The sequence below is a fragment of the Cannabis sativa genome, chromosome 4, assembly GCF_029168945.1.
Source record: "Cannabis sativa cultivar Pink pepper isolate KNU-18-1 chromosome 4, ASM2916894v1, whole genome shotgun sequence".
Classification (NCBI taxonomy): Eukaryota; Viridiplantae; Streptophyta; class Magnoliopsida; order Rosales; family Cannabaceae; genus Cannabis; species Cannabis sativa.
The window spans coordinates 49772252-49783089 of record NC_083604.1 but is presented as its reverse complement, the minus strand read 5'-3'; positions in this window follow the sequence as shown (position 1 = coordinate 49783089).

Below are 10838 nucleotides of genomic sequence, written 5' to 3'. Positions count from 1 at the left end.
GATTCTAGTGTAAATTTCTGTAGCTATTGTCTTTACACATGCTGATGGTTTTAGAACTCATGTAGGTTTGCTTTGTAAAAGTTTTGTTGATGTGCAATTAACACAACTAATACTTATTTTGTTTCGGGTTAAAAGTAATCCACTTATTTAAAAACCACTTCATTGAATTAAATAGCACTTGAATTAACTTGGAAGAAAAAAATAAAAGAAAAATGACAATCGTCCCTCGTCCCTAGGTCAAAAGAGTTTGTTTGTTTTTTTTTTTTTTGAGAAAATAGTATCCTTTGTTTTAAGTATTAGTAAATCCATTATTTTTATTTAATTTTCTATTCAAGTTCTCTATACCTAAATAGAGCTTTTCTTATGCTTTAATATATATACATTTTTTTTTGAACAATTAGCATGTTTACCCCTTCAACTTTCGACACTATTTAATTTTGTCCTCTAAAATATACGGTTTGTTAAAAGTTCTCTTTAAAATATAACAGTTACATAATTATGCCACTTCTGTTAGGTTGTGTTATCTTTACCGTTAAGAATTAACATTTTTACTCCTTAAACTTTGACTAATATGAAATTTTGCCCCATTTTATTAAAAAATAATTTTAAAAATTATAATATTATATTTTTAAGCAATTATAATATTCTATTAATTTTAAAAAAAATAATAAAAATTATTAAAAAAACTTCACAAAAATATTAAATTAATTAAAAATATTTATTTTACTTTAAAAAATTTAAATTAATCCTAAAAAATAATTTTAAACATTATTTTATTTATAAACACATATCTTAAAAAAATTAAGCTAAAATTATTGAGAATTTATTAAATAATTTAAATAAATTAAGATTTTTTTAAAGAAAAAATCAAACTTATTTATATTTATAAACTCATATCTTAACAAACAAAGAAAAATAATTAAAAATTCAATAAAAATATATAATTATTTTAAGAAAAAAGTTATAAATAAAATAAAAAAAAAATATTATGTTTACTTAAACAAATTTACATTTTTTGAGAAAAATAAAATATACTCAAGTTTATTCCCGTAAAATTTAGTTTTTGTAAAAGTTAAATTTTAATATTTTTTTAAATATCTAAATGAATTTTTTAATAAAAAAATAAACAATTTTTTAAGTCGCTTAATTAGCTTTAAAATTTTAATTTATTTTTTAATTTTCTTAATCATTTAAAATAATTTTTTCTTAAGATCTACATTAATTTTTTGAGATTTACTAAAAAAAATGTTGAACATTTCTTATTTTTATTTTGAGGAGGTAGGATTTGATAGTTGTCAAAGTTTAAGGGGCAAAGTTGCTAATTTACAAAGACATGTCAACGTTTAAACGGAATAATATGACGGAATCTAACACAAGGACTAAATTTCTGTATATGTAAAAATTCAAGGGGGATTTTTCACAAACGTATATTTTAAGGACTAAAATCAATATTGTCGAAAGTTCAGGGATTAAAATTACTAATTTTTTTTTTTGAGAAATTTACTGTACAAATACTCATTTTCTTTGTTCATGCACTACAAGAAAACTAACTTTTAATGGTGGTTCTTAACCCCCGTTAAAAGTCTATAGATGGCATTTGAAAAACGTCATGTTCACGAGTGTCGACAAAAGTTTCAACTTTAAACGACGATTTTAAAATGTCGTAAATAATAATTTTTAATGGTGGTTCTCATAATGTTCTATTGTCGGTTAACAATTGTCATTAAAAATAATTATAGACGACACTTCTACTTATCATGATAGTTAAAAGCCACCTACTTTAGTTATTTTAGATGGCGATTTATGTTTAACCACTGTAAAGCCCGCTTAGTTAATTTGGAAATTAGCAGTTGTTTATGTTTAATTATGAAATTATTTATAGCTATTTAAATAATTTATTACTGTTATTTATGGAATTCAGAAATGCATGATTATGTCATCAGTAGTTTTTAGATTTCGCATTTCCGGTGTCCGGTATTTTGGAACTCGGCGTTTGGCTCAGTAGAAATCACAACTTAGTATGTTGGTAATTTGGGGACGGGTTTAGACATTGGGAATGTCGGGAATGGCCGGGAATTTAGAATTTCCCAAAAATACCCCTTTAGTATGATTTATGTGATTTTATGGTGGAGGGGCAAAATGGTCTTTTTGCCCCATTAGTATTTTGTCTTATGGGGATTAAATGGATTAAATGTTTATTTTTAAATAGTTATTTTATGTGTGTTAGTGGCTGAAATAAATTAGTTAAATGGCTTTATTCTTTTAATTTCTTTCATTTTTCAACACTTAGTAAAAAGTTAGAAATTTCAAAAGAAAACTCTCTCTCTTTTCCTCTCATTTTCGGCTGGTGCATGGGATTCAAAGGGCTGGATTTTGTTCAATCTTTCAAGTGAATTTTCATCCTAAATCTAAGCATTTTTCCAAGCTAGGTTAGCTCTCTTGATTTCTCCTTGAAATTATGAAAAAAATGATGAATATTGAGTGAAATGCATGATGTTTTTGGTGATTGTTACTGCTGATTATTATTGTTGTTGTTCTTTGTTTAAATGTTGAAATAAATAGGTTTAATGAGATTGTATAGCATGCTTGAGTTCCTTGTTCTTGTAGGTTAGATTTTTATGTGAAAAGTTATGAATTTTGGAAAGAAATGGTTCATTTTGTTTCTGTGAATTGCTGGGTGTTCTTGTATGTTTTCAGAAGCTTATTCATGCTTATTTGAGTAGAATTAAATAGGTTTGGATGCATGTTAGTGGATTTAACCAAGTTTGAGTTTTGGAACTCAAAGCTTGGTCTTTAATGGTGATTTTTGTATATGTGTTTTCTGGGTGGTTTTGATGCCTTGGATTTGTTCTAGGGATAGTTTAGAACAGGTCTGGAAAGTTTGGGACCAATTGGAGTTGAATTGGTCGAGTTATGAGAATTTTAGTTGGCTGCCTGCGAGGAACCGGAATTCCGGTTGTGCATCCGGAATTCTGGATGAGGGTTCAGAAATTCCCAGAACCGATTCGGTTGGGCAACCGGTCTGCCGGTTGGGGAATTTTTCCGAACCCTAGTTTTCCTCGTTTTTAGGTTTTTAGGGGTATTGCCATGCGTTTTATCGATAGGGAAACTTTTAGTTCCAAGTTTTAGTCCCCGGGAAGTGATTTAGCGTGTCACTTATAGCGTTGTGATTTTTATAGTTTAGGAGCCAGTAATCCGCCGCTCAGCTTCAGTTCCAGTCAGGTTGACCGGCACACCTGAAATCGGAATCCGGGTAAGATTAGTATAACGGTATGCATATGTAGATTACATGTTTAGCGTGCATGTAGGAAGCCCGCTAGATTACATTAGTTATGTATTTAGGCTTCGAACCATCCAACCCCTGTCACGTCGGTACAGTGGAGTATGACCAGCACGGAGTATGACCGGTTCGACCGATCAGCCGACACTTGGTTGGTGGTTCGGTCTATTGACCTATCCCGTCGGTACAGTGGAGTATGACCAGCGGCGGAGTATGACCGGTTCGACCGATCAGGAGGATACTTGTCAATAGTACCGTCCCCTGAACGTTCAAAACTCAGTACCATGTTGGACATGGCAGTAGTGGCTCAGTACCATGTTGGACATGGCAGTAGCGGGACTCAGTATCGTGTTGGACACGGCAGTTAATATTATGTATGATATTATTATGCTTTTCTTACTGAGTCTGTCGACTCACAGTTTATGTTCATGTGTAGGTAAAGGCAAGGTCAGAAGGCGATGGACCGTGAGCGAGCTTATGAGATTGTACATGCTCGGGGCGGTTAGGCACTGGAGCGTACGATCCTCGGGACGACAAGGCCGAGATTTTTGTAAGCTTCGTTAGACGACTTTTATTTTGATGTAATAGTTAAACAGTTAAACTTTTTGTAAATATTTTTATAATCGGGATCCCGAGTCTTTTGTAATATGTTTTACAAGTTTAATCAAGAAGCAAAATTTTAATTAATCACGTTTTTCCATAAACCTCGTTGATTAGCAACGAGCTGCACAGTACGTTTAAAAATCACGTAATACGCCTAAAGTAGTTAGGGTGTTACAATTTGGTATCAGAGCCGCCAGGTTGTCTTCCGAAGATCGTCACGACATGTACAATCATCATCAGCAGTTAGCTCGGTTCACGGTTCAGTAAGCCTTTATTGCTTTAGTAGTTTATTTTATTCGGTTATAAAAAAAAAAAAAAAAAGCCTGTTAGGAAGCATGTTAGTAGCCTGATAGTAGAATAGGCGCATGTTTCATTTCTAATTTCTAAATTAAGCGGCATTAGTAAGCTCGCCTTGAATACGACCTGATATGCCAACTCTGGGTTTTGCAGGCGGTTCTAACTAGATGGACGCCAAGCGCACTACCAAGAGTCAGGGCAACTCCGTAGGGTCGAATCAGGGACAGGGAGCTCAGTTTCCCCCACCTGCTAGGGGCCGAGGCAGAGGTCCCCGAGGCAGGGCTCGTGGCCGGGGTGATGAAAACCCGCCACAGCCGCCGAGCTCCCCGGCCGATCGGGGAGCCCGGGTGGGAGTTGCGGTTTGCGGAGATGCAAGCCCGGGATCGAAGAACAAGACCTCGAGATCCGTAGGTTGAGACGGCGGGGTGCTCCCGCGGTTCCAATGCCTATAGTTCCGGTGGCACACCTTCGCCGCCTGTGCCGAGATAGTGGTGGCGGCCCATAGATTGGAACCTCTGTATGAGCGGTTCCGGAAGCAAGCACCTCCGGTATTCCTGGGAGGTCCGGACGTGATGAAAGCCGAACAGTGGCTGACGGTGATTACCAGAATCCTGAATTTCATGGGTGTCACCGGTAACGACAGAGTGGTGTGCGCCACGTTTCAGTTCCAGGAGGACGCCCTGGTATGGTGGGACATGGTGTCTCAGATCCATGATGTCACCACCATGACCTGGGAAAGGTTTCAGGAACTCTTTAATGCAAAGTACTACAATGAGGCGGTTAGAAGCGCCAAGAGGAAAGAGTTCGTTCACCTGACCCAGCGGGAGAACATGAGCGTCACTGAGTATACTACTCAGTTTGATCGGTTGGCGAGGTTAGCCTCGGGAATTGTGCCGACCGACTTCAGCAAAAAGGAGAAGTATCTGGACGGGTTGAATCCCAAGATCAGGCATGACCTGATGATCACCACCGACGACAGCACCACCTACGCTCAGATGGTGGAGAAGGCACTGCGAGCTGAGGGCGCAGTGGGGTGTATGTCAGAATCGGCCCGGTACTCGGTGAGTGGCGGAGCTCCTACCCCTCCCGCATCGAGGCTATAGCGGGGAGTAGTGGTTCGGCCATTGATCGGAGGAAGAGGGCACCCACGCTTCCGGCGGCTCGAGTCGAACAAGAGGTTCGGGGAACCGCAAACGAGAGGAGTCGTCCTGGTGGTACTGAGACCCGATTCTCCTACCCCGAGTGCCCTAGCTGCAAGAGGCACCATCGGGGTGAGTGCAAAGGTCAGGGGTGCTTCCATTGTGGCATGCCCGGACACTTCAAGAGGGAATGTCCCCAGCTCCGACTCGAGGCACCGAGAGCTCCGGCGATACCCACTCCGGCCGGGGTGTTCGCTATCACGCAGCCGATGCGGATGCCAGCCCATCAGTTGTTACAGGTCAGCTTTTTATTAACAACTCGCTTTATTCGTCTTTGTTTGATTCCTGGGCTACACATTCTTATGTGGCGGCCGCAGTCTTTAGTAAATTGGGTAGACCCTTTGATAGATATGAATCGTGGTTTGGAACCCCGTTACACAGCGGAGAATTGGTTATCTCCAATAGGTGGATTAGGTCTATGCCGATCAAGATAGATGGTAGAGAGTTAAGCGCTGATCTGATAGAGATGAGCTTAGTCGAATTTGATATTATTTTAGGAATGGATTTCCTATCTAAATATTCGGCGAGCATTGACTGTAAGAGGAAGATGGTGGTCTTCCAACCGGAAAGTGAAGAACCATTTGTATTTGTGGGTTCGGTTCAGGGATCTCGAATCCCGGTGATCTCGGCTATGTCAGCGAGAGAATTATTGCACGGCGGGTGCTTAGGGTTTCTGGCCGTGGTGGTGGACACCACTCGGCCAGACACCGTTCGGCCAGAGGACATCAGAGTGGTTCGGGAATTTTTGGACGTTTTTCCCGAAGAACTTCCGTGGTTACCACCTCGGCGGGAGATTGACTTCGTGATTGACTTGGCACCGGGGTGGATCCGGTTTCCAAAGCCCCGTATAGGATGGCTCCAGCTGAACTTAAGGAATTAAAGATTCAGCTCCAAGGGTTGCTTGACATAGGGTTCATTCGGCCCAGTGTGTCACCTTGGGGAGCCCCGGTTTTGTTCGTCAAGAAGAAGGATGGATCTATAAGGATGTGCATCGACTACAGAGAGTTGAACAAGTTGACAGTGAAGAATAAATATCCATTACCTAGGATCGATGACTTGTTCGATCAGCTTCAGGGGAAGACGGTCTTTTCTAAGATTGATCTCCATTCGGGTTATCATCAGTTGAGAATCCGAGAGGAGGACATTCCGAAGACGGCTTTCCGCACTAGGTATGGACATTACGAGTTCCTGGTTATGTCATTCGGACTAACCAATGCTCCTGCTGCATTCATGGACCTGATGAATAGAGTATTCAAGGATTTCCTCGATATTTGTGTGATTGTGTTTATCGACGACATCCTTGTGTACTCTCAATCAGAAGAGGAGCATGAGTTACATCTTCAGATGGTACTGCAACGACTTCGAGAAAATAAGCTCTACGCCAAGTTCAAGAAATGTGAGTTCTGGTTGTCTCAGGTGTCCTTCCTAGGGCACATTGTGAGTAAAGATGGGATTAAGGTGGATCCCGGGAAGATTGAATCCGTCAGGGATTGGCCGAGACCGAAGACAAGGACGAGAGATCGAAGCTTCTTGGGATTAGCTGGGTACTACCGTAGGTTCGTGGAGGGGTTCTCCAAAATTTCAATGCCCCTAACCGAGCTTACAAAGAAGAATCAGCGATTTATCTGGTCAGATAAATGCGAAGCTAGTTTTCAGGAGCTGAAGCAGAGATTGATTACTGCACCGGTACTAGCTTTGCCTTCGGACAAGGAAAAGTTCGTAGTCTACTGTGACGCATCCAAACAGTGTTTGGGGTGTGTATTGATGCAAGCCGATCGGGTCATCGATTATGCCTCCCGTCAGTTAAAGGATTATGAACAGCGATACCCGACTCATGATTTAGAATTAGCCGCAGTGGTTTTTGCACTGAAGATTTGGCGACATTACCTGTATGGAGAGAAGTGTGAGATCTATACCGACCATAAGAGTCTCAAGTATTTCTTTACTCAGAAAGATTTGAACATGAGACAAAGGCGTTGGTTGGAATTAGTGAAGGACTACGATTGCGAGATCCTCTATCATCCCGGAAAAGCCAATGTAGTGGCCGATGCCCCGAGCGTAAAGTGGTCCCGGCAAGTAGCTAGCATGGTTCGTATCTCACCCCAGCTAGCTGAGGATATGGTTAGATCCAGCATTGAGTTTGTGGTAGGTCAGCTTCACAACTTGACGCTGCAATCTGATCTATTAGAAAGAATAAAAGTCGCTCAGATGACAGATCCGGAGTTAGTGAAAATTCGAGATGAGGTATTGGCTGGTCAAGCCAAAGACTTTTCAGTGTCAGACAGTGGGATGCTTTTGTATAAAGCCAGGGTTTGTGTTCCGCACAGTGTGGAACTTAGAAATGAGATCTTTGAGGAGGCTCATTCTACTCCATATTCTCTGCATCCCGGCACCACCAAGATGTACCAAGATTTGAAACCGTACTTCTGGTGGAGCGGTATGAAGAAGAATTTGGTAGAATTCGTATCGAGATGCCTCACTTGTCAGCAGATCAAGGCTGAACATCGAGACCGGCGGGGTTGTTGCAGCCTCTAACCCTACCGTAATGGAAATGGGAGGATATTACGATGGATTTTGTGGTCGGATTACCTAGGACCACGGGTATGTATGATTCCATGCGGGTAGTGGTGGACCGATTTACGAAATCTGCTCATTTTCTCGCGGTCGAACAACATTTACAAAGTGGATCGGTTGGCGAGTTATATGTCGGGGAGATAGTGAGACTTCACGGGTACCGAAGTCTATAGTTTCGGACGGGGATCCGAAATTCACCTCCAAATTTTGGCAAAGTTTGCAACGGGCAATGGGTACGAAGCCGAAATTCAAGGTACGGCATTTCATCCTCGGACGGATGGTCAGTCCGAAAGGACAATTCAGATATTGGAGGATATGTTGAGAGCCTGTGTTATGGACTTTGAGGGTTCATGGAGTAAATATCTACCGTTGATAGAATTCTCTTACAACAACAGTTATTAGAGTACGATAGGGATGGCTCCCTATGAACTGTTGTACGGTAGGAAATGTAGATCCCCTATCCACTGGGATGAGACGGGGGAGAGGAAATACCTAGGTCCAGAGTCAGTTCAGCGGACCAATGAGGCGATAGAGAAGATAAAAGCTAGAATGCTTGCCTCACGGAAGCGGACGGAAGAGTTACGCGGTCATCCGAAACGCAGAGATGTTGAATTCCAAGTAGGGGAACATGTATTTTTACGGGTATCTCCGATGAAGGGGATTAAACGTTTCGGGAAAAGAGGCAAGTTATGCCACTAGATTTTACAGACCTTTCGAGATTCTCGAGAAGATAGGTCAAGTGGCATATCGGTTAGCATTGCCTCCACCTTATCGGCGGTGCACAACGTATTCCATGTCTCAATGTTGAGAAAATACGTTTCGTACCCCTCTCATATACTCGATTATGAGAGTCTTCAAATTTCAAATGCGTACATGTCATATGAGGAACAACCAGTGCAGATCCTGGATAGAAAGGATAAAGTCCTTCGGAATAAGACCATAGCATTGGTCAAGGTTCTCTGGAGAAACAACAAGGTGGAGGAAGCCACCTGGGAGCTAGAGTCAGATATGAGAGCTCAATATCCAGAGTTATTCAGGTTAGATTTCGGGGACGAAATCCTTTTAAGGGGGGAATAGTTGTAAAGCCCGCTTAGTTAATTTGGAAATTAGCAGTTGTTTATGTTTAATTATGAAATTATTTATAGCTATTTAAATAATATATTACTGTTATTTATGGAATTCAGAAATGCATGATTATGTCATCAGTAGTTTTTAGATTTCGCATTTCCGGTGTCCGGTATTTTGGAAATCGGCGTTTGGCTCAGTAGAAATCACAACTTAGTATGTTGGTAATTTGGGGACGGGTTTAGACATTGGGAATGTCGGGAATGGCCGGGAATTTAGAATTTCCCAAAAATACCCCTTTAGTATGATTTATGTGATTTTATGGTGGAGGGGCAAAATGGTCTTTTTGCCCCATTAGTATTTTGTCTTATGGGGATTAAATGGATTAAATGTTTATTTTTAAATAGTTATTTTATGTGTGTTAGTGGCTGAAATAAATTAGTTAAATGGCTTTATTCTTTTAATTTCTTTCATTTTTCAACACTTAGTAAAAAGTTAGAAATTTCAAAAGAAAACTCTCTCTCTTTTCCTCTCATTTTCGGCTGGTGCATGGGATTCAAAGGGCTGGATTTTGTTCAATCTTTCAAGTGAATTTTCATCCTAAATCTAAGCATTTTTCCAAGCTAGGTTAGCTCTCTTGATTTCTCCTTGAAATTATGAAAAAAATGATGAATATTGAGTGAAATGCATGATGTTTTTGGTGATTGTTACTGCTGATTATTATTGTTGTTGTTCTTTGTTTAAATGTTGAAATAAATAGGTTTAATGAGATTGTATAGCATGCTTGAGTTCCTTGTTCTTGTAGGTTAGATTTTTATGTGAAAAGTTATGAATTTTGGAAAGAAATGGTTCATTTTGTTTCTGTGAATTGCTGGGTGTTCTGGTATGTTTTCAGAAGCTTATTCATGCTTATTTGAGTAGAATTAAATAGGTTTGGATGCATGTTAGTGGATTTAACCAAGTTTGAGTTTTGGAACTCAAAGCTTGGTCTTTAATGGTGATTTTTGTATATGTGTTTTCTGGGTGGTTTTGATGCCTTGGATTTGTTCTAGGGATAGTTTAGAGCAGTGTCCGGAAAGTTTGGGACCAATTGGAGTTGAATTGGTCGAGTTATGAGAATTTTAGTTGGCTGCTCTGCGAGGAACCGAATTCGGTTGTGCATCCGGAATTGGATGAGGGTTCGAAATTCCCGAACCGGAATTCGGTTGGGCAACCGGTCTGCTGGGTTGGGGAATTTTTCCGAACCCTAGTTTTCCTCGTTTTTAGGTTTTTAGGGGTATTGCCATGCGTTTTATCGATAGGGAAACTTTTAGTTCCAAGTTTTAGTCCCCGGGAAGTGATTTAGCGTGTCACTTATAGCGTTGTGATTTTTATGGTTTAGGAGCCGATGTCCGCGCTCGGCTTCGGTTCAGTCGGGTTGACCGCACACTGAAATCGGAATCGAGGTAAGATTAGTATAACAGTATGCATATGTAGATTACATGTTTAGCGTGCATGTAGGAAGCCTGCTAGATTACATTAGTTATGTATTTAGGCTTCGAACCATCCAACCCTGTCACGTCGGTACGCCGGAGTATGACCGACGGCGGAGTATGACCGGTTCGACCGATCAGGCTGACACTTGGTTGGTGGTTCAGTGCTATTGACCTATCCCGTCGGTACAGGCTGGAGTATGACCAGCAGCCGGAGTATGACCGGTTCGACCGATTAGGAGGATACTTGTCAATAGTACCGTCCCCTGAACGTTCAAAACTCAGTACCATGTTGGACATGGCAGTAGTGGCTCAGTACCATGTTGGACATGGCAGTAGCGGGACTCA